At 38.4% G+C, this 25,784-nt stretch overlaps 1 protein-coding gene across 13 annotated transcripts in view; it reads left to right on the top strand.

Annotated features, from left to right (window-relative positions):
* Nucleotides 1-25,784, top strand: part of TBL1XR1 (TBL1X/Y related 1) — a 168,372-nt gene that overhangs the window by 28,117 nt on the left and 114,471 nt on the right. For 4 of the 13 annotated variants that reach the window (XR_011428757.1, XM_070242645.1, XM_070242647.1 and 1 more), the window contains exon 2: nucleotides 16,944-17,034. The exons of the other annotated variants lie outside the window; for them this stretch is intronic. The gene's annotated coding sequence lies outside the window, so the exon portion shown is untranslated. The remainder of the gene's footprint in view (nucleotides 1-16,943; nucleotides 17,035-25,784) is intronic. 13 annotated transcript variants of the gene reach the window in all.

Genomic DNA, 25,784 nt, shown 5'->3' with positions numbered 1-25,784 from the left:
CTACTCAACCACAGGGCCGGCCTCTCTAACCGTGCTCTTAACCACCACTTAATATTATTACATTAAATTAGATCTGAACTTTGAGGTTAGATACATGAACCCATGTGGTGATATCAATGACTTTGACCCATTGATAAAACTTTTTAAAATTTTAAACAGATAAATATGCTAATTTTTACTGAAACAAATAAAACTTTGAGTCCTTATGAAGATATGCAACTAGTGTTTTTGAAACTCATCAGCATAGCCAGCTGAGTTTGGGGCCAGCATAGCTTGTCTTAAAAACATGGATGGGGGCTGGCCTGTTGGCATACTGGTTAGATTTGTGCTGTGCTTCAGCAGCCTGGGGTTCATGGATTCAGATCCTGGGCACGGACCCACACAGTGCTCATCAAGCCATGCTGTGGCAGCATCCCACAAACAAAAGTAGAGGAAGATTGGCACAGATGTTAGCTCAGAGGCAGTCTTCCTCAAGCAAAAAGAGGAAGATTGGCAACAGACATTAGCTCAGGGCAAATCTGCCTCACCAAATAAAAAACAAAAACAAAAACGTGAATGGTCATCATCAGTCTATCCCCCAGGTGGCTGCAGTCATGGACTTTCTTGGAGTTATGGGAGCTGGTACTTTTCCTTAACATTTGCCACTGCTTATAATTGTACATTTACTTGGGTAACTTTTTTTTTCTCCATTTCCCACTAAAATGCTAAGGACTGGTGTTTCTTTAGTGCTTGGAAGGGGTGTTCTAAATGCTTATTTTAAGAAAGAAGAGAGAATAGATATAAGAATTCATGCTGCTAAAAATGTGATGAGAATTTTATGTCTTCATGTTTTCAAGTAGTTATTTTGATCAGACTTGTCATTTATATGTGTATAAATTATATATATTGACTTTTATGTAGTTTTTCTTTTTAATAAATCATGCAGTCTTCATAACAGCATTGAATGTGTTCTATTTTAAAACAGAGGGTCCTTATTTTCATAAAGTGGTGCTCTAAATCGTGCTCTAAGTGGTAATTTACTTACCATTTCTGAGGGAATCTTTTTGGCATTAGAGAATTGATATAATTTCAAGAAGCTTGTTCATTCAGTTTTGGAAGTGAGCTATTTGCTTTCCTCAGCAGCAGGAATCAGGCCCAGCATTTTAAACCCATGATAGAAACTGGTTTCCCCTATTTTCCCTTTGAGAAAATCCAACCAAGTGCCACGTAAGTATAAAACATCCTTGTCACTAGGGGAATTAAAAAAGAATTCTTCCTGTTCTTTTTACATTTTGGAACAGGAGATCTAGAATTGTAACAGGATATCTCTGCAGTGAGGCTTTTGGAATGCTGATCATTTCAGAGCCTATGTTGTATTCTTACAGCTTTAGTTTTGGACGTAGGGAGAGTTAGTGGCCTCAGTAGTTTAAATGTGGCCGGTAGAATGGATGTTCCTCTTGTTGATGGTGGTGAGTTGTGTGTAGAAGAATGAAGTTTCCTTAGAATTACTGTAGGCAGGTTGGGTTAGTTTCCTGAGTTCCTGTGACCTTAAGCTTGTTCGTGGTTGTCCAGTGTTCTTTCAGCTGGTGGTGTGCGACCAGAGGCTTCAGAGCGCCTCAGGGGATCCTCGGGGCGGCAGTGCCCGGGGCACTCGGCCTCCTCGCCCCTCTCAGTTACTGCTTCTCGCTGTCTCCTGGAAGCAGCACCGTAGCGACAGGCAGGATTTCCAGTCTTGAGCACGTAGTATGGAATTTAGGAAGGCACCACTGCCGGCGTTGTGGCCTTCTAAATTTCCGTATTTGAGCTGGATTTTGCAGCAGGTTTTTCTTTAGAAATATGTAATGTTTAAAAAGTGTTTAGTTCTGCAGTGGTAAATACTGTGTCCTCCCTAGTCACGTAGATTGTTTTGCTGCAAACTGCCTAAGTGGGAACATAAGATATATGAGAAAGATAGGTTGCAGAATTGAGATGATGAGCCAACCTGTTAAAACCTTTGGGATGAAACTTAAATAAAATAAAGCAAAATGCCTACTAAAGATATCATTTTTAACTTTTAAAATGTTTTGAAGTTTACATGTAATGTACTCATTTGAAGTGTCTAATTCACTGAGTTTTGACATAGATATGTATACACACCTGCGTAACTCCCACGGTTCAAGCCAAGGCTCGTGTTCCTTACAGGAGAAGTTCCCTTTTTCCCAGCTGTAGTCAGTGCCACTCTTCACCCCGTCCTGGACCGCTACTGAGCTGCTTTCTAACACTACAGATTAGGTTTGCTGTTTTTTTTTTAAATAATTTAACATATATTTTTGGTAAATTTTCAAATACGGAAAAATGTTGACAGTTGTTGGATTTAGGTGGTAGGCATATGGGTGTTCTTTTTATTTTGTTGAGGTCACAATAGTTTATAAAGTGAAATTTCAGTTGTACATTATTACTTCTCAGTCACCATACATATGTGCCCATTTTGCCCACCCCCAGCCCCTTTCCCTTCTTGTAACCACTTAGATTAGTTTTGCTTTTTTAAAAATGTCATATAGGGGCTGGCCTGGTGGCACAGCGGTTAAGTGCACACGTTCCATTTTGGTGGCCCAGGGTTCGTCAGTTCGGATCCCGGGTGCGGACATGGCACCACTTGGCAAGCCATGCTGTGGCAGGCATCCCACATATAAAGTAGAGGAAGATGGGCATGGATGTTAGCTCAGGGTCAGGCTTCCCCAGCAACAAGAGGAGGACTGGCAGCAGATGTTAGCTCAGGGCTAATCTTCCTCAAAAAAAAAAAAAAGTCATATAAATGGAATTCCATTCCATTTTATGGTAGGCAGAATAAAGGCCCCTCAAAGATGTCCGTACTCTAATCCTCAGAACCTGTGAATATTCTACTTTACACGGCACAGGAATTTTTCGAGTGTGGCTAAGTTAAGGGCCTTGAGATGGGAGATTCTGAATTTTATGTAAGTGCATCTAATCTAATCACTTGAGTCCTTAAAAACTGTAGTCTGAGAGATGATCACTGAAGAATGGTCCGAGAGAGACAGTTTAGCAAAGCAGGCTTTGAAGATGGGGGAGGGGGGCCATGAGCCAAGGAACGTGGCCGCCTCTCTAAGCTGGAAAAGTTGAAGAAATGGATGTCCCTTATAAGCCTCCAAGGAGGAATATGGCCCTGCTCTTACACCTTCGTTTTAGCCCAGTGAGAGCTGTGTCAGACTACTAACCTATAGAATTTGGGATAATAAATTTAGGTTATTTCAGGCTACTAAATTTGTAGAAATAGAACAATACATACACTTTTGTGTATGTGTGTCTGGCTTTTCTCTTTTTCTTTTTAAAGGTTTACCATGCTCTTGGCTGTATCAGTAATTCATTCCTTTTTATTAGGACTATCCCATTGTATAGATGTACTACAATTTTTTATCCATTCATCTATTAATGAACATTTGGATTGTTTCCAGTTTTCAGCTATTAGAAATAAAGCTACCGTGAATATGTATGTAAAGATCTTTGTATCATAATGTTTTCACTTCCTGTTTTTTTTTTTAAAACATTGGCATTTGAGCTAACATTTGTTGCCAATCTTTTATTTTTTATTTATTTTTATTTATTTTTCTTCTTCTTCTCCCCAAAGCCCCCTGGTACATAGTTGTATATTGTAGTTGTGGTCTTTCTGGTTGTGGCATGTGGGACGCCGCCCCAGCATGACCTGATGAGCGGTGTCCAGGATCCACACCTGTGCAACCCTGGGCAGCGAAGTGGAGCGTGCGAACTTAACCAGTTGGCCGCGGGGCCAGCCCCCTGTTTTTACTTCTTTTTACCTAGGAGTGGGGTTGCTAGGTCAAGTGGTAAGTGTATGTTTAATTCTGTAAGAACCTATTAAACTGTTTTCTGAAGTAGTCGTACTAGTTTGCATTCCCACTAACAGTTTCTCCACCTTGGAATTTTTAGATCCTAGCCATTCTAGTGGATGCGTAGTAGTATCTTCTTGTGCTTTAATTTGCTTTTCATTGATGACATTCATGTATCTTTTGTGAACTGTTTAAATATTTTGCTGATTATTTATTTGGATTGTATGTCTTCATATAATTGTTGTAGCTTTCCTTATCTATTCTGGATACAATTCTTTTGTCAGAATTATGTGAAATATTTTTTCTAGTACGTGGCTTGCTTTTTTATTCCTTTCATGCTCTTTTTTTTTGTAGAGTACAAGTTTTAAAAATTTGATCAAGTGTGGATTATAAATTTTTTTCTTTTGTGATTTGTGCTTTTCGTGTCCTAAGAAAATTTATCCTATGACGTCTTTTAAAAGTTGTAGAGTTTTATCTTGTACATTTAGGTGTGTGATCAAATATGAAATCACTTTGATTTAATTTTTGTGTATGGTATGACTTGTTTGTTTGTTCTCTCCATGTGAATAACCAGTTGTTTCAGTACCATTTTTTGAAAAGGGCTGTCCTTTCCTCATGAATGACCTTAGCACTTTTGTCGAAAATCAGGTTTTTTGGGGAGTAGATTTCTTATGATCATCTATGGACATGATCTTGTCTGTGAATAAAGATGGTTTATTTTCCTTTCCAGTCTGTATATGGCTTTTGTTTCTCGCGGTGTTTCAGTTGGTTAGGGCTTCCAGTACCGTGTCGCCTAGGTGTTGGTGATAGAGGACATTCTTGCTTTGTTCTCAATTTTAGTGGGCAAAGCATTCTGTGTTTCACCATCAAGTATAATATAAAAGATATGCTTTATTGGGTTGAAGATGTTTTCTTCTCTTCCTAGTTTGCTGAGAATTTCTATTGTGAATGATTGTTAAATTTTGTCAGAGGTTTTTGCTGCATCTACTGAGATGATCATATGTGTGTTTTCTCCTTTATTTTGTTAATATGATGGATTATATTGACTCATTTAACATTTTCGAATGTTATGTTAAATCATGGTTGCTTACATTCCAGAGTCATGATATACTATCCTGTTTATGTATTGTTGATTTGATTTCCTTATATTTTATTCAGGATTTTTCTGTCTATGTTCATGAGGAACATTGATGTATAGTTTTTGTTTTTTTTACTTTGTCTAGTTTTGGTATAGGAGAGATGCTCATTTCAGAAAATGAGTTGGGAAATGATTTCCTTCTCTGTTTTTTCAAAGAGTTTGTATAGATTTGGTATTTTTTTGCTTAAATGTTTGATTCAGTTCACCAGAATAGTCGTCTGGGCCTGGAGTTTTCTTTGAGGGAAAGTTTTTAATAACATATCAAATTTCTTTTATAGATAGAGGTCAGTGTAGATTTTCTCTCTCTTCTTGAGTCATTTTGATAATTTATGTCCTTCAAAATAATTTTCTTATAATTGCGGAATTTATTAGCTTAATATCCTTATTCTTTTAATGAGTGTGGAATCTGTGATTATATTACCTTTTTCATTCCTCATAAATAGCAATATGTGTCTTTTTCTTCGTCAATTTAGAGAGAAGTATATCAATTTCATTGATTTATTCAAAGATGCAGACTTTGTTTTATTTCACTGCTTTTTCTCTGTTGTATGTCCGTGTTCCATGGCATTGACTTCCACTTTATTTTCTTCCATTTACTGAGTTTCATTTGCTCTTTTTTAACTTCTTAAGCTTAGATCTGTGGTATCAAACCTCAGCTCTTTTGTAATATAGAGTATTTAGTACTATAAGTTCCCCTTTAACTGCTCTTTTAGCTGCTTCTCACAATTTTTCATTAGCTCCTTTTATTTTCATTTAATTCAGAATGATTTGTAATTTTCCTTGTGATTTCTCTTTTGACCTGTTGGTTAAGAACTTCCTTCGTCTGATTTCCAAATATTTGAGAACTTTGTATGTGTCTTACCTTTGTGGTCAGAGAAAATACTCTGTGTGATTTAAATCTTTTAGATTTATATCTATTTTATAGCTCTGCATGTGGTCTGTTTTGGTGATGTTCTATTTGCACTTACTGTATTCTGTTTTGTTGGGTGCTGTTTCCTATAAATGTCAATTTGAGTCAAGTTGGTCAAGTGTTCAGATCTTCTGTATTCTTATGATTTTTCATCATTTGCAGAGATAAGAGTGTTAGTTTCTAACTGATTTACCTGTTTCTCCTTTAAGTTGTGTCAGCTTTCACATCGTCTATTTCCAAGTTATGTTGTTAGGTGCACACATTTAAGATTTTTATGTCTTTTTGATGGGTTAATCATGTTATCATTATGAAATGTTCCTCTTAGACTTTGTCATAAAAGTACCTTGTTTGCTATTCATGTAACTACTACAGCTTTCTTATGCCTAATTTTTGCATGGTGTATGTTTTCCATTTCTTTTACTTTTAATCTGTCTATATTTTTATAGTTAAAGTGGGTTTCATTTAAACAGCATATCGTTGGGTCTGTGTTTTTAAATCTGGGCTGAGAGTTTCCCTTTGAATTGTATTTAGATCATTTGCGTTTATTGTAATTTTTAATGTGGTTGAATTTAAGTACACCACCTTGCTGTTTGTCTCATCTTTTTTTTACTTGTTGATTTACTAATTTTTAGTATTTTTTGTATACTTTTTTGTTGTTGAGTTGCAGAAGTTCTTTAGATATTATGGATATTAATCTCTTATGAGATAAATGATTTGCAGCTACTTTCTCCCTGTGTGTATATTCCCTCTGTTGCCTTTTCACTCTGTTGATTGTATAATTTGATGTACAGATTTATTTTGTTTATTTGATAGTAACCATCCTAATGAATGTGAGATGGTACCTCACTGTGGCTTTGATTTGCAGTTGCCTAATGCCTAATGATGTTGTGCATCTCTTCACGTGCTTCTTGGCCATTTGTGTATCTTCTGTGGGAGAGATTTTAACAAGTGTTTTTGTGCACAAGCTTCATTCCTGCTTCCATTTACTTTTCTGTTCTTATTTGTATTATGCATTAGTTTTAAAATTTGATTTATTCAGTGTTGTTCTTTTATACTCCTCTAAATTATTTTTGAAACAATATTTGATATAATTCTAGGTCAGAGGAATTCTTGGTTGGTGAAGAATTGCTCCATATTGTATTGTCTTGACTTTGCCCTTAATCCAGAATGGGGACCAGGCAGGTCAATTTGTTTTTCTTTGGGTCTATGAAAGGTAATACTGATACGTGTCTTGGTTGCAACCCACTCTTCAAGCACTGTGATTCTGCAGGGTAGCACTAGCTGAATAGGAGCATGAGGGCAGGAACTGTGACGAGCAAGAGTTATACAGCCTTAGGAAAGCTGTGTGGAAACAGCACAAGAGCAGAGTGCGATGGAGCAATAATAGTTCAGTTAGGGCCAATCAAGACGAAGTCGGTGGGATCTCAAACTCTGAGGAGGCACTATGAATAATGGCTAGAGAAGTCTACGTAAAAAATAAAAATACTTAGAAACATGTGTAACCTGGGGCCAACATTGCCTGAGTAGGTGAGGGAAATAAACCTGGATACAGCAGGTTTCTGCAAAAGCTTAGAGTAGAGTGGGGCTCAAATTAGTCAATCATTTGGCTTTGTAGAAACCAGAGATAGGAGGGATAGTGGTCTGGGAGTAAAAAGTGAGTTGCGTAATCCAGAGTGAGCATAGCAACTTCACAGTTTTGTAGACTGAGAAAGAAGAGTGACAGCTGGGAGCATCTTTGGAAGAAATTTTGCAACATAGCCAGGCCAGTTGAATTGAGTAATCTAAACTTTTAATTTGCTATAATTGTGTTTAATTTATTCCTGAAATTCCCTCACACTGTTATCCATTTGAATCAACTTGGAACAAATTTAGCAGTATTTAGGACGAGAGAATACTGTGTATGTAATGGGAAAACTCCTTTTACTCTTGGGTGGTGAAAAATTGTTCTGAGGTTTCACCATAGTTTAGGGAATATACTGCAGGTGTTCTGGAGTACAGCTGGTTTCACACTCACTTATTTACTACTTTAGTATGTAAACCATCACCAACTAACAGAATATAATGCAACTGTTTGTTAATACTGCTTCTGATACACACGGATAAAGTTAAGCTATATTGGGACATACATACTTAAAAAATACTTCATAAATAGAGATGGTGTAATCTGAAAATATGTGGCTTTAAGAGTCATAGATCTGGCTTTCTTCCCAGCTTTGATTTTTAAATACCACAGTGACAGTGAGCAAGTGACCCAACTTTCCCTTCACTAGAGCTGTGTTGTCTGTAAAATAAGGGAGTTCAACACCATCTTTAATCTGCGCCACATCTGAGTTCGTGATCCTATGTTTGTTTACTATTATTAGCACTTCTGAGCTACCTTCGAAACAAGTACACATGTAGACCCTTATTTTCAGGAGAGAATGAGTTTTAAGTTCTGAACAACCAACTCACCTTCCAACTCTTTCATCAGCGGTGGACTTGGATTATGTGGTGAAGTCAGAGCTCATAGAGTCTCACAAGTCGTTCTAATTTGTGTCCTAATTTTTAAATGAAGGTAAAATATAAAACTTTGTGACTTTTTCTCCTTGTTTATGAATAGCTTTCTTTACTCCATTTTTATGTCAAAGAATCCTTAGTTACTTTCTGCTAGTTGCCTTCTACATAGCACTTGAACAAAGGCTTATGTATGGCTTATATTTTTCCATCCAGGAAAGTCATTTTGGGGGTTGGAGATAGTCAGATAGAGCTGGAAATATGACCAACAAATGGGAAAAAAAATTTCTAAAACATTAAAAGACATGACTGAGAAAAAGTGTCTGGGTCTGAGTACTTTAAAGTGACACGTGATGTTTTTGCTAGGTAACTCAGTTTGTAGTTGCTGAAAGAGGAAGAAGGAATCAGGGGCTGGTCAGTTTTCAGTTTTAGTGACCTAGTGACTTTGGGGCTCTGGATTTCCACATGCAGAGAAGGCACCCTGCTGTGAGTATTTCTTAGCAACTGCATGTTCCATTCCTTTACCTATGAGTTTACTGTTCTTTTGGCTCATTTTGCGTAGTTTTAAGGAATTGAGAACTCTTTATCCCCTGCTAAAATGTCAACCCCCTTGACATTACATTTATTTGCTTTTCTTCTGTATTCTTGAATTCTGTTCTCTAACCCCACCCTCCCCCGCTTAAAAATGCAGTTCTGGTTTGTTTTTTAAAGAAATCTCCCTTATACTGGCTTTTTTTTCAGTTCTAGAGAAGATAAATTGATGACTAGTTGGATACATTTGGCTCTTGGTTACCAGCATCCTGATTGTCCTGAAAGTAGCTTTTTTGACACTTAACTTCTGGTTTTATAAGTTTACCCTTTCAATGGAAGCAGGTAGCTGAGAGAAAGCAAAATGGGACTTTCTGGTTTAACTTTAATTATGGGGTGAATTATCTGTGCTACGTGTCTCTTGATCTGCAAGTAGGTAATCAAAGATGATAGAAGTATATATATACCTACTTAAGATTTGTTTACATTGGCGTTTCCTGTTATTTTAGAGGAATTTTAGAGCAGAGGTTGGCATACTGTTTCTGTAAAGGGTCAGATAAGTAAATATTTTAGGCAACTACTCAAGTCTGCTTGTTGTAGTGGGAAAGCACTACATGTACTATATGTAAATGAATGGGCAATAAAATTTATTTATGATAGATACTGAAATTTGAAGTTATGTAGATTTTACCCCCCCCCCCAACCATTTAAAAATGTATAAACTATTCTTAGCTTGTGGACTGTACAAAGCCAGGTTGAATTTGAACCATGGGCTTTGGTTTGCCAACTCCTGTTTTGGAACAATGATGATAAATTTGTTTCAGTTGCTGTTTTGTACTATTTAAATGATTAATTGTAGAATTAGTATAATATAAAATTAGTGAAATAAACTTTCAACTCTATTATCAGCAGATTACCTAGCCATCTTAAACCTAAGTTTTCTTATATGTAAAATGGAATTAATACAAGTATTGCACATTACAGTTCTTTATTATAAACAACAACCCACCCTGGCTATTTATTGTAAGCAGAGTAGGGAATTACTAAAGAATATTAGATAGCTCCCTGAGTCATTGAGGAGTGCTAGAGATACAGACTTGAGTCCAAGCTTCTGGGAACATTTCCCAAAACTGTAAGTGCAGAACAAGGTTTGAGAAAACCACTGATGCTGAGCACTAAATGCTAGATACTCACCTTGATTATAGATGCTACTGCTGTTGGCTGTGGGACTTGTTCAGGTAGAAACTCTATGTTGTAACCACTGGGAAATGGCTAATGTTACTGCTGCTGCCATCAAAAGCCAAGTGAGAGCCAGCCTTGATGGGCTAGCGGTTAAAGTTTGGTGCACTCTGCTTCAGTGGCCCAAGCTTGATTCCCGGGCGTGGAACCACACCACTGTCTGTTAGTAGCCATGCTGCGGCGGTGGCTCACATAGAAGAACTAGAAGGACTTAGAACTAGAATATACAACTTTGTACTAGGGCGTGGGGAGGAAAAAAATAAAAAAAGAGGAAGATTGGCAACAGATGTTAGCTCAAGGTGAATCTTTCCCAGCAGAAAAAGAAAAAGAAAGTCAGATGTGTCGCTGCCTTGGGCATGAGCAAAAATGGAAGTTCTACTCATTGCTTGCTTACTTCCAAATCAAAGTCTTTTGGAGGTTTATATGTTAGAGATGGAATGATATGCGATGTCGCCAGCTATAAGGAAGCTGGGAACTTTTAAGTTCTAATTTCTACATTAGTAATGACAGTAGTAAATTAGAAATTACATTAATATATTAGGTGGTAGATTGTAAAATGTAGAAATATCCACAAATTGAAAAGTATGTTCAAACTTTTAGTAGTGGTAAATGTGTTGCATGTCCACAACAGTGGACACTTAACTGTTCCCCGTTAGCGTATAACCTCCTTCTGTACTTAAACTTCAAACAACTGTAACAAGCTCTCACCTCAAAACTATAATTTATGAAAGGTTTGTGTTCTAAGTTGGTATGTGAGTTGGTTATTTAGAACCTAAAACTTATTCTCCCTTCAAAACAAGAAGGTTATAAATAATGGACTTGTTTCCGAGGTAGCCAGAATAAGGTTGCTGACAAAAGCCAGTGTCTATTTCATGGAGATAAGTTCTTTCATGATGGAAAGATCCTGAGTGTTATCAGCTTGCTACTAGGTGGCTGTTTGTCCACCGTGAAATATAGTACTGTTTGGCGTGGAGCTGAGAGGGACTCAGAGTTGCTGCTTATGGTAGATTGTGTTATTCAACAGTATCTGCTTTTCCTTTCACTGGGCTCCTCTGCAGGGTCCCTACCTAGGGGAGGAGTGCTTTCTTCTTCCGACTGACATCAGGCTTGGCCATGGGACCTGCTTTGGTCAATGGAAGATGAGAAGTGATATACAGCATGTCTGTGCAGAAGCTTTAGGAGCTACTGCATGAATCGATTTTTGCTGATTTTCCTCTGCCGCAAAAAAAACAGCTGCCAGATAAAAACTGTTTCTTTTGCCAGGATCCCAGAATGAAGAAGATACCTGTAGCCAAACCAAAGCCTACGACAAAAAAATGAGAAATACTTTTTGATTGTAGTAAAATAGTAATTCTCAAAGTGCTGTCTATTTGAAGCCAGACCTTTTCAGGGTGAAAACTATTTCAGTAGTACTAAGTGCCTTTTTCACTGTGCTGACGTTGTGCTATGGCTCAAAAGTGATGGTGGGGAGACTGCTGGCGCCCTAGGGAAAAACGGTGTCGCTGCTTCAGACCGTGCTCTTCATCTCCACACACTTATTGTAAACCAAAAATATTTTGCTTAAGAGTGTCCTTGATGAAGCAGTAAAAGTTTTAATTAAAAAAAATCTTAATCCCGAGTATGCCTATTTTTACAAGTCTTTCTGCTGAAGCAGGAAGTGTTGGTGAAGCAGAGAAGCGTGCTGAAGAGAGAAGCACTGTGCGGTTATTGGAGTTACGAGCTGAACGCGCCTCCTCTTATGGAATACCGTTTTCACTGGAAGCTCTGATTCCCTAGGGTTATTCTGACGTGAGCATTTGACAAGCGTTTTCTGAAATGAGCGAAGTGAGCCTTTACTTCAAGGAAGAGAACTTGCAGTATTGTTGCCAGTGATAAAATTTGAGATTTCAGGTGAAAATTAGAATTTTGGAGAATTATCAGGCAACGTTAACTTGACAGCTTCCAGATGCTTAGGCTTTATCTGATGAACTTGGTAGGGATAGTAGTGAATGTAGTTTTTAAAAATGTTTGATGCTGTATAACGAAATGCCAACTTTTGGGAGATCTACCTAACTCGGTGGACCAGTATTTATGATTGCGCTTCTTTCTTTCTTGTAGGAGGAACAAGATGTAGGGACTTGGTTTTCATTATGGAGGGGATATCCTGACTTGCCACATTCTACTGGCTCCTAGAATTTTACAGTGGTGGCAGGACCCTGTATTTTCTTGGGACTTATTTTCAGTCTTTTGCCATATATGTCTTATTAAGGCATCTAGAGTACTGCTACTTCCTCCTCATGAGGTCCTCTTGGCTTGATTTTTATCAGTGTAGTGGACCAGTGTGATGACCAGTGGTGTGGTGAAATAATGAAGGTCATAGGAAAGCTAGAAACTGTTACCTAGCCTGAGGCAATATAGTCACTATGCCCTACTGTCCAAGCCAGATGAAAGCAAATTGCTTCTGGCCCTCTCTTTGTAGAGGTAGGGAAACCATTTGCCAGAACTATAGCTGCACACCATGTACTGCACTAAAAAGATCCAATTTGGGTTACCAGCTATGCTTATACTCATTAAGTTTAAAATTCTGTCATGCTCTAAGATCGTTTGTGTATTCTGCATTAGCCAAACAGTTCTATTAAGTGAATATCTGCTGGGGATTGCAACCCTTGCATCTTTCATTTCTTTGATAATTCCCCCAGAAATGCAATATTTTGTGTTGGGGGAGAACTCCAGGGATCTCTGTCTGGCCATTCTTGATACAATACTACCCCACTACTCCACCTGTTGTGGCATCAGTGTGGGATTTGGTCAGTCGACCATCACCTGAGACTACCCTTTTCAGCTGTACATTCGACACCTGGGGAAATAACCACAAGATGAGAGGATGAGCCACTCTCTGAAAAATGGACTTGGGCCCAAACTTCATGTACTATTTGACTACTAGAATCCCTGATTCTGACACATAGATCCATACAGTAGTGCTATCTAGGTCCTCAGGGATTAGTTTGAGTTAAGATTTTATAGTCCCAAAAAGGTTGGGGTATTTCCTGTTCCCAGGTGCCTGGTTATCCTGGTAAGTGGCTGTTGATGTGTTCTGGAAAGCCAAGAGGAAAGTCACTGTATTTGTGCTGTGTCTTAGAGCCTGTTTGAAGGGTCCTTTACCCCACCTTCACTCTGGAGGCCCTGGGTCTGGGGACGTTGAGAGGCTGTGATTTTGTTTTGGTGGCTTATGTCCCCTCTGTCAGGCCTCTCTGTATGCCATACCTAGAGTTGTTTATTTGTGTAGATTAGGGATCAGCAAACTTTTGCTGTAGGAAACCACATATTAAATATTTTAGACTTTCTGTGCTATACAGTCTCTGAAAAAATTACCCAGCACAGCCTTTTCAGTGCTAAAGCAGCCATAGACAATACATCAATAAATATGCCTGTCGATGTTCCCGTCAAACTTTGTTTATGAAAACGGAGGGGATCAAATTTGGACCACAGGTTGTGTTTCTGCACCTCTGGTACAAATATATGATTGTGCTGGGATGTCCTAATATTATGATTTTAGAGTTTTTCCAAGATTCTTGCAGACAAACAGGTTTGATAGCCCCACTGTATTCCTGTTTCTTTAGCCTTTCTTGGTACCACTTGATGTTAAAGTTAAGCATCAACAAAATCAGACTGTGCGTTTTGGTCTTGACAGCTCTAGAGCAGGGACTGGCAGGCTGCACCCTCCAGGCTGAATGTGGCCTGCATTTGTTTTTGTATGATCTACAAACTAAAAATGTTTTTCACGTTTTTAAATAACTGAAAAAAAATCAAAAGAATAATAATATGCCGTGATAAGTGAAAATTATATGATATTCAAATTTTCATATATAAGGATTTATTGGAGCACAGCTGCATTAATTTGTTTACACGTAGTTAATGGCTGCTCTCACTTCACAGCAACAGTATTGGGTAGTTGTGACAGACACGTTATGGCCTTAAAAAACATTTACTGTTTGGCCCTTTATAGAAAAAAGTTTGCTGATGCCTACTGTAGGGATTGGAGAAAAATTCTTTTATGTCGTACTTAGTAACTGCCTTGTTCTTTCTCAGTGCCTTGAGTCAAGAATTTAGACTGTGAATATATCACTTTCTTTTTTGAACTCTCTGTCACTGTTAGAAGTACTAGTCCTACCTCACTGTCCTTTATAGCTACCTCATGCTCTTGTATTCATAGCTTTCATGCTCCCCAAAGCAGTGTTTTCAGTAGGTACTTCATTACAGATGACCACATTATAGATGAGCAATTTAATATTGTCACAGCCTGAATGAACTATCAAAGGCCCATCTTACATAATTGTGTCCTTACTGCATTCAGACCCGACCATATTGAATAACATTCTCAGATCCCCGTTACTGGAAGGTTTACTCATCACCTCACAGATTGTAAGAATTTAATAATAGAAATAATATTACCCAGTATTTTATTGAATTTTTGCTGTGTGCAGGCACTGAGTTAAGTGCTCTTCACATGTAAAAAGTACTTAGGATAGTGCCGGCCACATAAATATTCAAAAAAGTTTAGCTAGTGTTTATTTTTTCATTTAGAAGTAAACATCCCCCATACATTATGTACTGTGAAAAACTTCATTAGCTGTTAAAATTTTAAAAATCACATTAAGGTTAAATTGAAGTGATTGATGTAAATTAATACTTTTTGCTTATAATATTGGCCCTTTTTTTAACTTGTAAATGAATACAGTGGATTCTCATTATTTGCAGTAGTTATGTTTATAAAGTTGCTGGGAACGCTGAATTAGTAAATATTGAATCTTTGCTCCTAGGGGAAATACAGAGTTAGGTTCCTGTGAGCCTCTGGTCACAGCATTTTTGTCAGCTGATCAATAATAACCTTGTTTCGTGTGTTTCTGTTTTGAAGACACCTTATTTAATCTGTACTGTTGATTCATTAACATTGTGCTCGTGCCCAGCAACATTATAGCTCCTACATGAATGAAGCCCGTCTACCACACCTTTTCTCCATAAGATACACTGTGGCCTTCTTGTGCTTAGGAACACTAGACAGCCTTTCAGCACTATACATGGCGCTGTTTTCAATAGCAAAATCACCAAGAAAAAGCACAAAAATACAAAATTGTGGCACTAAGCAGACCACACAAAGGCCGTTTATTTATAGAACGGGAGCTGAAAGAAGGAGGCAGGGTGCTGCCCTATTCGCTGGGCTGTGTGCATAACAGGCAACTCACTTTTTGCTGTTGTGTATGCGTCTGAAGATCGTGAAAGTGCCACAAGTATTAATTTTGGGGTTACATAGAAATTTTAACAAGTAGGCAGATTTCACAAATATGAAATCTATGAATAATGAAGATTGAGCATCTCTCTCCAGATGCCGCAGTTTATAATTTTTAATTTGTTTTATTTATATTTTAATTTTTGTTTTTTTACTTGCTTTTTGAAATTGTTTTTAAATTGTGTTAAAATACACGTAATAGTTTGGTTGTGTTAAGTACATTTGCATGGTCATGCAACCAGTCTCCGAACTCCTTCATCTTTGTAGCGTTTAAGCAAGTCCCTATTTCCTCCTCCCTCCAGTCCCCGGCAGCCACCCTTCTACGTTGTGTTTCTGTGAATTTGAGTACACTAGAATCCTCAGTTTTGTAAGTGGCGCTATAGGATATTTGTCTTTTTGTGACTGACGTCTTTCACTTAGCATAGTGTCTGCAAGGTTCATCCATGTTGTAGCATGTGTCAGAATTTCCTTCTTTCTTAAGGCTGCATAATAGTACATTGCACATATAGCCCACGTTTTGTTTATCCATACATTGATAGATACTTGGGTTGCTTCCATCTTTTGGCTATTGTGAATAATGCTGCTATGAACATGGGTGTGCAAGTATCTCTTTGAGACCCTAGCTTTTTTCCCAACAACAGTTTATCTTTTACGTGTCATGCACACATATTGTAAAAATGAGTGAACCGACTAAATAGAACAGATATATACTACAAAGTGACAGGTAGACGTTCTTGCTTGGCTTTATCCCATTCACCAGAGACAGCTGTTATTTAGAGTTTGTGTATCCTTTCAAGTGTGTTTTTGTGCACAATCCAGGCATATATATAAAATATGTGAAAAATATTTAATATGATTTATTTACATATAGTTTAGTAGCAATTGGGATCATATGCGTTCTGTTTATGGATATTATTTCATGTAAATACATATATATCTTATTTTTAACTGCTATTTTCTAATATACAGATATTGGAATATCTGTGATCTAATTTCTGTATGTACTATAACTTTTTAGAAATCGAAATCAGTTTTTAAATTTAAAAGTAATGCATTCATGTGGTAGAAAAAGCTCTGAGCAGCACAGAATGGTGTGAAGAAAGCTGAGAGTATCTTTTCTCCCTTTATTTGCCCCACTGCCACTTCCAGAGGCAGGCCTTGTTTGCTTGCTGTAGTGGCTTTACATAATAAAGTCTACTGAAGGCTCTTACTTCTTCATATATTAACCATGAGGCACATCTCATATGAAAGTTTTAAGGAAATTAGTGCATTTACTCTTCCTTATACGTCCTCTTTCTAATTTTTGAAAATCTCTTATTTTTACAGAATAAAGATTAGTGTTTACAACTGCTTAATTCTGTATCTTTTCTTTTTCAGTAGGATGATTTCAGAAATTAAAAAGAATTACTAATTGTTATAACTGTTGTTTACGATGTAATATTTATGAGGAAGAAATATAATACTGTGTCATTAAACTTATGCTATTAAAGGAGAATCTCCCGTCAGTGAGAAGTGTCTTCTCTTTTATTAATTATTTGTTATTCCTAGGTCATCCTCAGCGCTGCTGTTTCTGCTGTCTTGGTTGTGTTTTATTGGATTCCTTTTTTGTTTTGCTGCTGTACTTTTTCAGTTTTTTCATGTAAGTAAAATTTAAATTCTCAAACGTTTGAAAACCTGTTTATTTTGGCTCTCGATGGCGAATCTGACTTGTGAGAGTGGTGCTTTTCAGGCTTTTTCATGTCGTGATATGTATGTAGGAAACGATACTGTTTGTGTGGTGGGTGAAGCTGCTTGCAGCAGAGGCCCCTGGCTGTACACCTGGAATGCAATTATTTGTAGCACACGTGTTGGGGAAGCTTTGGGGTTTAGGAATCTAGTTTTTAAATGTTTTCCTCTTAAAACTTGGAGGACACTGCTCTGTTGTCTTCTAGCATCCAGTATTTCTGGTGAGAAGATGAATGTTGGAGTGATTCTCATTTCTCTCTGGAAGCTTTCTTGGCATTCTGAAAATTTACTAGCATGAATCTGGTTATGGGTCTTTTTTCATTTATTTTTGTTCCATTGTGAGTCTTTTCAATTTGATGACTCAGTCTTTCTTCAGCTCTTGGAAAGTTTAGCATGTTCCTCTTTCTTTTTGTGTTATTAATTTCCCTCCATCTCTATTCTCCACTTTTGGATGTTTTATGTAAGTGAATGTTGGACCGCTTAGATCTTTTTTTTTTTTTAAAGATTTTATTTTTTACTTTTTCTCCCCAAAGACCCCCAGTACATAGTTGTATATTCTTCGTTGTGGGTCCTTCTAGTTGTGGCATATGGGACGCTGCCTCAGTGTGGTTTGATGAGCAGTGCCACGTCTGCGCCCAGGATTCAAACCAACGAAACACTGGGCCGCTTGCAGCGGAGCGCGCGAACTTAACCACTCGGCCACAGGGCCAGCCCCATGGACCGCTTAGATCTTAGTTCACATTGTAATTTTTTCTCATAGGTTTTCATCTTTGTGTTTATGGGGGTTTTCTTTTTTTTTTTTTGCTTTACCTTGAAGAGGAATCACTTCACCCTTATATTACAGATAAGTAATTTGGTGTTTAGTCCTGCCCATTTTCGTCCTGATCTCTGTTTTCTTTGTTGACGGTTTTGTCTGTTCATCTTACTGTTCTTCCTTGCTGTTGCTAGGTTTCCCCAGTGTTGCGTGGTTTTGGTTGGCATAGGCAGTTGAAGTCTGTCTGCTGCAGTGTGTAGTTCTTTCTCTGCTAGGGTACCACTCTGTATTGAGTGGTAGTGTTGGTGTGAGGGGTTCTGGGAAGTGGGATTAGGGTGGACCAGCAGATCAGCCCTCCTTCTAGGGAGAGTGGAGGACGAGTGGGCCCAGTGGCGCCCTTCTCGCTTGGGTGCCTGCAGTGTCTTTAGGTTCCGGAGGGGAGTGTTGCTTTGGTAGGTTTCACGTGGGTGATACTGAGGCATTGCTCCCTTCCCACTGTTTTTTCTCCTTTTCTCTCCCCCCCCACCCTTTTATTTCTCTCTCTGCATTAGAGGTCTGACTTACTGCTCTGGTTTTCTCTCCGCCCTGGCTACTCAGAGGAAGCCTAACCCGGGCAGAAAGGCCTGCTTTGTAGAGATCAGCTCTCTGGCTTTATCCTAAAGGCAAAAGCTGCCACCACCGGCCACCCCGTTCACAGTCAGAGGAGGAGGGGCTCACTTGTCTAGAATCAGGTAATGGAGCCCCCTGACGAAGAAGCACCTTAGCTGTGGCCTCCTCCTTGTGCTGGTGATGGTTTGACTATAACTTGGAACTTCTTTAGCATGTCCTTGAAAAGACTTTGGTGTCTCATGTGGTTTCTTCTTTTTTCCTCTGTTAATCCAGTCTTTTCTACTTTATATCTGCCCAGAATTCTTTAAAATTTATCGTCATCCAATGACGTCTTTTCTTGTTTCGCAATCATTTCACCTTAATTTAAACCTTTCTCCTGCCGTTTCAGTGGGACCTTGGGAAGGAGGAGAGAGAGACGTTTGTTCAGTTTGCTGCCTTGAGCTGTAATTGACTAATTTGTGACTGATTTTAAAGGTAGATAAGTTCCCAAACACGTCTCTCTCTTAATGTGCATGACTTCTTTTGTGCCTTAGGAGAATTACTAAATCATTTTCCCCCAGTAACGAAGAACATTTTCCTTTTCAGTCTATGCCATAATGCTCACCACTGTGCTTTGGGCAGATGGCCTCGTGTAGAAGAAAACATGCGTAGCCATGGTGGTGTTGCTGGCTGTTAGCTTCTGAGTGCCTCTTTTTGTGTGTAAGGTTATACATGTGAGTGACGTCATCTTTTTTTAAGAGACAATATATATTGGAGAGTGTTTATTCACTCACTCATGAAAATGGTTAGAAAACTGATAAAATTGGGTTGTTACCTCTAGTGAAGCATAGCAAAGCAGGGAAACATTGTTGAAAACGATTTACTGAAAGCCTGTGGGAAGAGAGTGAAAGAGCTAGATCCTTTTTGTTCTTTGCCGTCTTATATGGATGTGCGGTGTAGTTTTAGCATACACTGTGCTGGAGGGGGAAATAGGGTACTTATGTCCCAAATACATTTTCACTTAACACCTTGTAAGCCTTGTTTTTTTGTGACGTCTTTAGGATATTACGTGAAGGATTTTACTGCCCAAATATTTTTAAACATCAGGCCTTTGATGAAAAATTGAGACGGTGTGTCAGTGCATACAACTGTAATAAAGACAAGGCGTACATCTGTGGGTTTCAGACTTTTTTGGTCTGTGGTCCACAGTGCAACATGCATTTACGTTGCTGCCTTGTGTGTGTGTGTGTGTATAACACTGAAATTAGAATTTCATGAAACAGTATTTGCCCTTCGTACTATTTCATTAGCAAAAGGGTATGACCCACTAACTTTGTTTCATAGTCTGCCAATTTGTTGTGACCTGCAGTTTGAAAACCCTTGCTTTAGGTCTTGATCTGTTGAACAGTGGGAAGGTAGAGGGTTTGGATTCAGGTAGACTGAGGTGGTTCTAGCTTAATGGTCTTGGGTAATTTCCCTCTTTGAGTCTGTTTTTGCAGCTGAAACTGGGAATATTATCTTGTTAGCTTGATTATGAGGATTAGAAATAAATGCAAAACGCCTAGCAGTGCTAGGAATGATGTAGATATTTAATAAATAATAATATCTTCATTATTTTTACTATATGACACCTGTCGTATTAAGTAGGCACTGAAATTCAAACATTCTTGCCTTTAGGGAAGTAGGTAACATTTCATTAATATAGAGACATATAGATATAACTACCCTGCAGAGTGAGAAGGATGTTAGTATATAAAAGCTATAGTAGCCTAAAGAAGGAAGCTAGAGTTGGGGAATTACGGGTGTGCCTTTTTTTTTTTTTTAAAGTCTCAAGGAACAGGGTCTCTCAAATTTCCTCCAGCTAAATGGGATTTTACTTTAAAGATACATAATGGAGGTAAGAAAAACAGGAATCACTTTAGAGGTGCAGAGCCAGGCGCTTCAGAACTGCAGTGCTGTCTTGACCATAACTGATGGTTTTCATTTTCTGACTTCATGAATACTTGGCACATCTCGTCGGGTGTAACGGTCCCTAAGGCCTGAGTTCTCATGGGTCTCCCTTCAGTAGCAGCAGTCCTAGGCCTCCAGCTCCAGTATTCTGCTGTCATAATCACTTCTGTCTTCCACTAGATCGGGTCTACTCTTCTTTGCTTTATGATTTCTTCTACAATGTGACTTCTGCTGACCTCTGTCACAGTCTTGGTTTCTTGACTGCCAGTTTGGTTGTAAGCAACAGAAGTAGATTCTAGATAACTGAAGCTAAAAAGAGGAAAGATATGTGGTAGTTCAATGGAGCAAAGAAAAAGTGAAGAACAAGAGAGCTAGGTCATAGGAATCAGTGAGCTGACTTGGGAGTGGTTAATAATCAGTCCAGTTATTTTCCTTTATAGTTTTCTCTCTGGGGATTCACATGTCTAGAAGAGAGTCTGATTTGCCTAGCTTGAGTTATGTGTCTACTCTTTGGCCAGAGGAGGAGAGGACGCTCTGAAAATCCAACCAAGACCCTGTGCAGTAGAAGTCATGTGGTTCTTCTAAACCACACTTAGGGTGCTACTCCAGAAGGGGGACTGGATGCTGGCCGCCAGACGCAGCAGATGTCAGATTCGGTGTTGCTGCACATGTGTGTTTGTGGAGGGGTGTATATATTTTATTCCAACTCCACAGAGAAGATATGTCTGGTTCTTAATCATTATCCTGTACAGAATATGTTTACTGGGCACAGATCTAGTTTAAAAAGTGAACAGAACTTTGGAGTGGTATGTGATTAGGGCTTAGGGCATGTATCTTGAAACTATGTGATAGGAGAGAGATAATAAGCAAAGAAAATGCCATCCCAAGGATTTTGGATTCATTTATTTTAAGCTGTGAAATTATGTGGTCATATTTATCCTTTAGAAAGTTTACTCTGGAGGCATGATAAAGGTTGGAATGAGGGCAAAGGGCTGTGTGAGCACATGGAGCAAGGCCAGTAAGAAAGCTGCTGGGTTAGTTGAAGTCCAGATTTCTAAGGCCCTTTGTGACCTGGCTCCACTCATCTCTGTGATTTAGTGTTCTACCATTTGTCCCTTGCTTACCACTCTCTGGCCGTACTTATCTTTTGTTCCAGTTAAATGTTCTCGCCTCAGAGCCCCTGTACTTGGAATTCTCTTATCTCTAGTTGGCACTTCCTTGGATTCTTCTCATTTGTACCTCAGCTTGTCTGTCCCTTCCCCCTTTCCTGGCTATATTCTCTAATGCTATTGCCTCTCTGGCTTTTCACTATCAGATCATTCTGTTTTATTTTCTTCATAGCAGTTATTACACTCTGTTAGCTTTGTTTGTTATTTTTTTGGAAGATTAGGCCTGAGCTAACATCTGTGACCAATCCTCCTCTTTTTGCTGAGGAAGATTGGCCCTCAGCTAACATCCGTGCCCATCTTCCTCTATTTTATATGTGGGATGCTACCACAGCATGGCTTGATAAGTGCTGTGTAGGTTCGCACCCAAGACCTGAACTGGTGAAACTTGGGTGGCTGAAGCTGAGTGCACGAACTTAACCGCTGCACCACCAGGCCAGGCCCTGTTAGTGGTTTTTGTTTTTGTTATTTTTACTTTTTCCAGTAATAGTGGCAGTGAAGTAGGGTTTGATTACTAAAGAAGACTCCTAGCACCCCCACATGACAGTGCTGATCAGTCTGTGGTTTATTGCTGAAAAAGGACACAGTACAGAAGCTACATTGAAGTGGCATTAGCTGTATAACCAAAGGTTGCTTCACAGCAATGGACCTGAAGAGGATGAGTGTGAATTCCAGTATCCTCCCTCCGTAGAGTCATCCTGGACATGCTTTCTCAGATCAGGATCACAGTGTATGCAAGAAACACCTTGGAACAAGGTAGCCCACAGGGGCGTCCCAGCTGGAACTTCTTATATCCAGCTGGCCACATAGGCGTAGTTGTGCTCTGCAGCCAGCCCAAATGATGGAGCCCTCTGGGATCTCATGAAAACCAAGTGCAAACCATCAATCTCACTGTTAACAATAAACAGTGCTGATCGGCTGGTACAAACAGCCCAGAGCTCATTGGATCCATGGATTCCAAGCATCATTATTAGTCAAGTATGTTTTGTGCTTTCACCAGGCTTCAGTGCCATGCAGGTGCTTCTTTTATTTCAAGAGTGGACTCAGGACAGTTTGAGGCCTGCTGGAACTAACCCTCAGAGAGCTATTTGTTTACATTTTTGTTTATCTTTCTCTTCCACTAGAATGTAAATGCCAGTAGAGCAAGTATCTTGTCTATGTTTGAAGATATCAATGATTTTGTTAATATGTTTAAGATTTAACAATGGGTATTCAGAATGTCCAAAAGTATCTTTTCCATTTAGATTTTTTCTTTCCAGCTTTTAGGTTGGAAGGACCAGCATTTTGTGCCTGTTGAGGCAGGAGGCAGTGAGCGATAAGAAAGAATGGGTATAAAAGTGAGCACAGTTCTGTTCTGCTTCTTGTTGTTTCTTCATCTTTCCTTGACTCTCCCTTGAGGGACTCTATGCTTAGGCAAATAAGGTAGTTTCCCTTTTTTGCATGTTTCCTTGTGTCTTTGAGAAAGAGACATACAAAAAATTCTCTCTGAACTGTTTCTTATAAAAGGAATTATAGTATTTTTACAAGCAGGTGAGTATATTTTGAAGGATAAATTCCCTACAGTGGAATTTTAGGGTCAAAAGACATATGCATTTTTAAATTTCACTACCAGATTGTCTCCATGGATGCTCCTACCGGCAGTGTTTGAGAATAATGCTACAAAGTCTTATAGCACTTTTTATCTTTACCAACCAGTAGATGAAAAATGCTATCTTATGTTTTTTAAAGATATACTTTTCGTTATAATATATAAAAATGTGGCTTGATTAATTTCACAAATTGAACACACCCATGTAACCAGTACCCCAGTCATTTCTCCATCTCTCGCCTCTGGAAAGATAACCGTTATCCTGACTTACATCGTCAGTTCATTGTTTTTTACTTCATATAAGTCATACAGTCTGTATGCTTGTTTATGGCTTCTTTTGCTCAGTATTATAGCTGAGATTCATCCAGATTGTATCAGAAGTTCTCAGTGAAATCTTAATTTGCATTTCTCTTAGGAGGAGAGAATCTTTTCATGTTTCAAGCTTTAAAATTTTTATCTTCTGTAAGCTGTTTATCTCCTGTGTCCGTGAATTGGAGGATCATTTTCTTGTTTTCTTATGGATCTCTTTATATATAAAAGAAGTTAATCTTTCATCTGGGAGACACGAGTTGTAACTATTTTCTAAATAGTTGTGCCTTTTGATTTTGCATGTGGTGGTTCCTGCATGAACATTTTTAAAAATTATATAATCTAATTAATTTTTATGGCCATTACAGTTTTTCTCCCATTATATTACTTGTTTCCCTCAATAGGCCTGCTGTCTTGTGAGCATCCCATAACTTGTTAAATCACACTTTAATGTCAGTGAACATGAAAGCACAATAAGGAAATGAAAAGTGATAATGCTGAAAGTGAAATTTGAATCAAAGGTAGATGGGGTTATAGCAGAACAGAACGTTGCCACTGTTCAAGAGACTCTAGATATGCAGTCAGAGGAACCTTGTGAGGGCACACTCGGGACAAATGAGGAACGTGGTTGTGATGAAAAGGATGGTGCCCTGGAAGAAGTGACACTGGCAAGAAACTTCACACTAATGGAACTCTTTCAGAGACATTTCATGACGTCGAGAGTGCAAGAGATAAAATGTTAGAGGCTGGTTCCAATTTAGAAAGGAGTATGACAGTTACTCAAAATGTATAAAATATAAGAGATGCTCACTCTGTTGTAAGTTATTCCATGAAAGAAGACAAGTGCTGTTTAACCTACTTTATTTACAAAGAAAGAAAGCACTTTAGTTCATAGTGGTTCTCATTTCTTAAATTACAGTGTACTAAATGAATATTGGTTTTCCTATATTTTTATTTTCTCATCCATTTATAACTGACAGAGTTTTTAGTGTTTTGATAATTTTAAAGGTCACAGAACAATTCCCACTGATTAAGGTCACTTTGCTTGGTTTTATCTCATATGGTCATTTCTGTGGTCCCACACTACTGTGCAAAATGAGGACTTTCCGTATATGTTTAAACAAAAAAACCCCCTGAACTCCTTAAACTGACCTGGAATGTTTCAGAAAGTGATCTCTTTATTGTCTGTTCTGACCTTGGAGTCCATCATAGGTTAAATAGAACTGCAAATATGGTGTATTTTTCTTGTACTTAAGACTTGAGTTCCTGGAACTGCTCTGGGTCTCATTTCTTCCCTAAATTGCCAAATGAAGATACTAATAGTCTCATGAGCTATATGAAGAAGAGTATGCGAGATCATGAAAGACAACAGTGATTTTGTGTATTTCTTCATCACCTGCTGTATATTAGGCATTGTGTTAGGTATTGGGGTATAAATAACATTAGATCCTTTTTCTTCTTGAAGGAGCTTACAATCTACAAAGGGTGGTGAGACAGATGAAAGATAATATAAAGGAGTTATGTAGAAATATCATAGAAGAATAATAGTTCATGATAATGAAAATTTCCGATAATTTAAAACATTTTACAGTGTTGCTGAATTCTTTGCTCTTCTGTGATGTTGGAGATACCACAAAAGAGTAATTCTTGTTTTCAAGGAAATTGGTGGGATTTATACAAGTTGAGCCTCTGTATAGGTCAGGTGGCAGCATGTCTAGTACATGCCATAAAACAGATATTTTTAATGTAAATACTACATCATGGAAATAATTATACTTGGGCAGCAGGTCTCATACTGATTGTAATCTGTCTCTGGAAGATTAGTCTTTAAAACAAATAGCCTAATTTTGGATTGTGAGTGCATTTTATGAGCACAGTAGGTTAATTGATCAACTTGAGGGTTATATTGTAAGTTACTGTTGAAGCTAGATTCTTTTTTTTTTTTTTTTGGTGAGAAAGATTGGCCCTGAGCTAACATCTCTTGCCAGTCCTCCTCTATTTTGCATGTGGGACACTGCCACAGTGTGGCTTGATGTGTGGTGTCTAGGTCCGTGCTCGGGGTGTGAGCCTGTGAACCCCAGGCTGTCGAAGTGGAGTGCACAAACTCAACCACTCCGCCACTGGGCTGGCCCCTGTAGAATCTAGGTTTTGAGCCTCCCAATCCAGTGTTCCTTTCCTAAACCTGAACCTGTGTTGTTAAATCTAATTTAGTGTTTCATATAGTCATTAAAAAGAATTTGATTTTGACTTCATTTCTCTGTAAGAACTTGACTGCTTGGCTTTCCTTTTTTCAGAGATGAAATCAAAGG

Source organism: Equus caballus, chromosome 19 (assembly GCF_041296265.1).
Source record: "Equus caballus isolate H_3958 breed thoroughbred chromosome 19, TB-T2T, whole genome shotgun sequence".
In the NCBI taxonomy this organism is placed as follows: Eukaryota; Metazoa; Chordata; class Mammalia; order Perissodactyla; family Equidae; genus Equus; species Equus caballus.
This window is presented reverse-complemented; position numbering and strand designations above follow the sequence as displayed.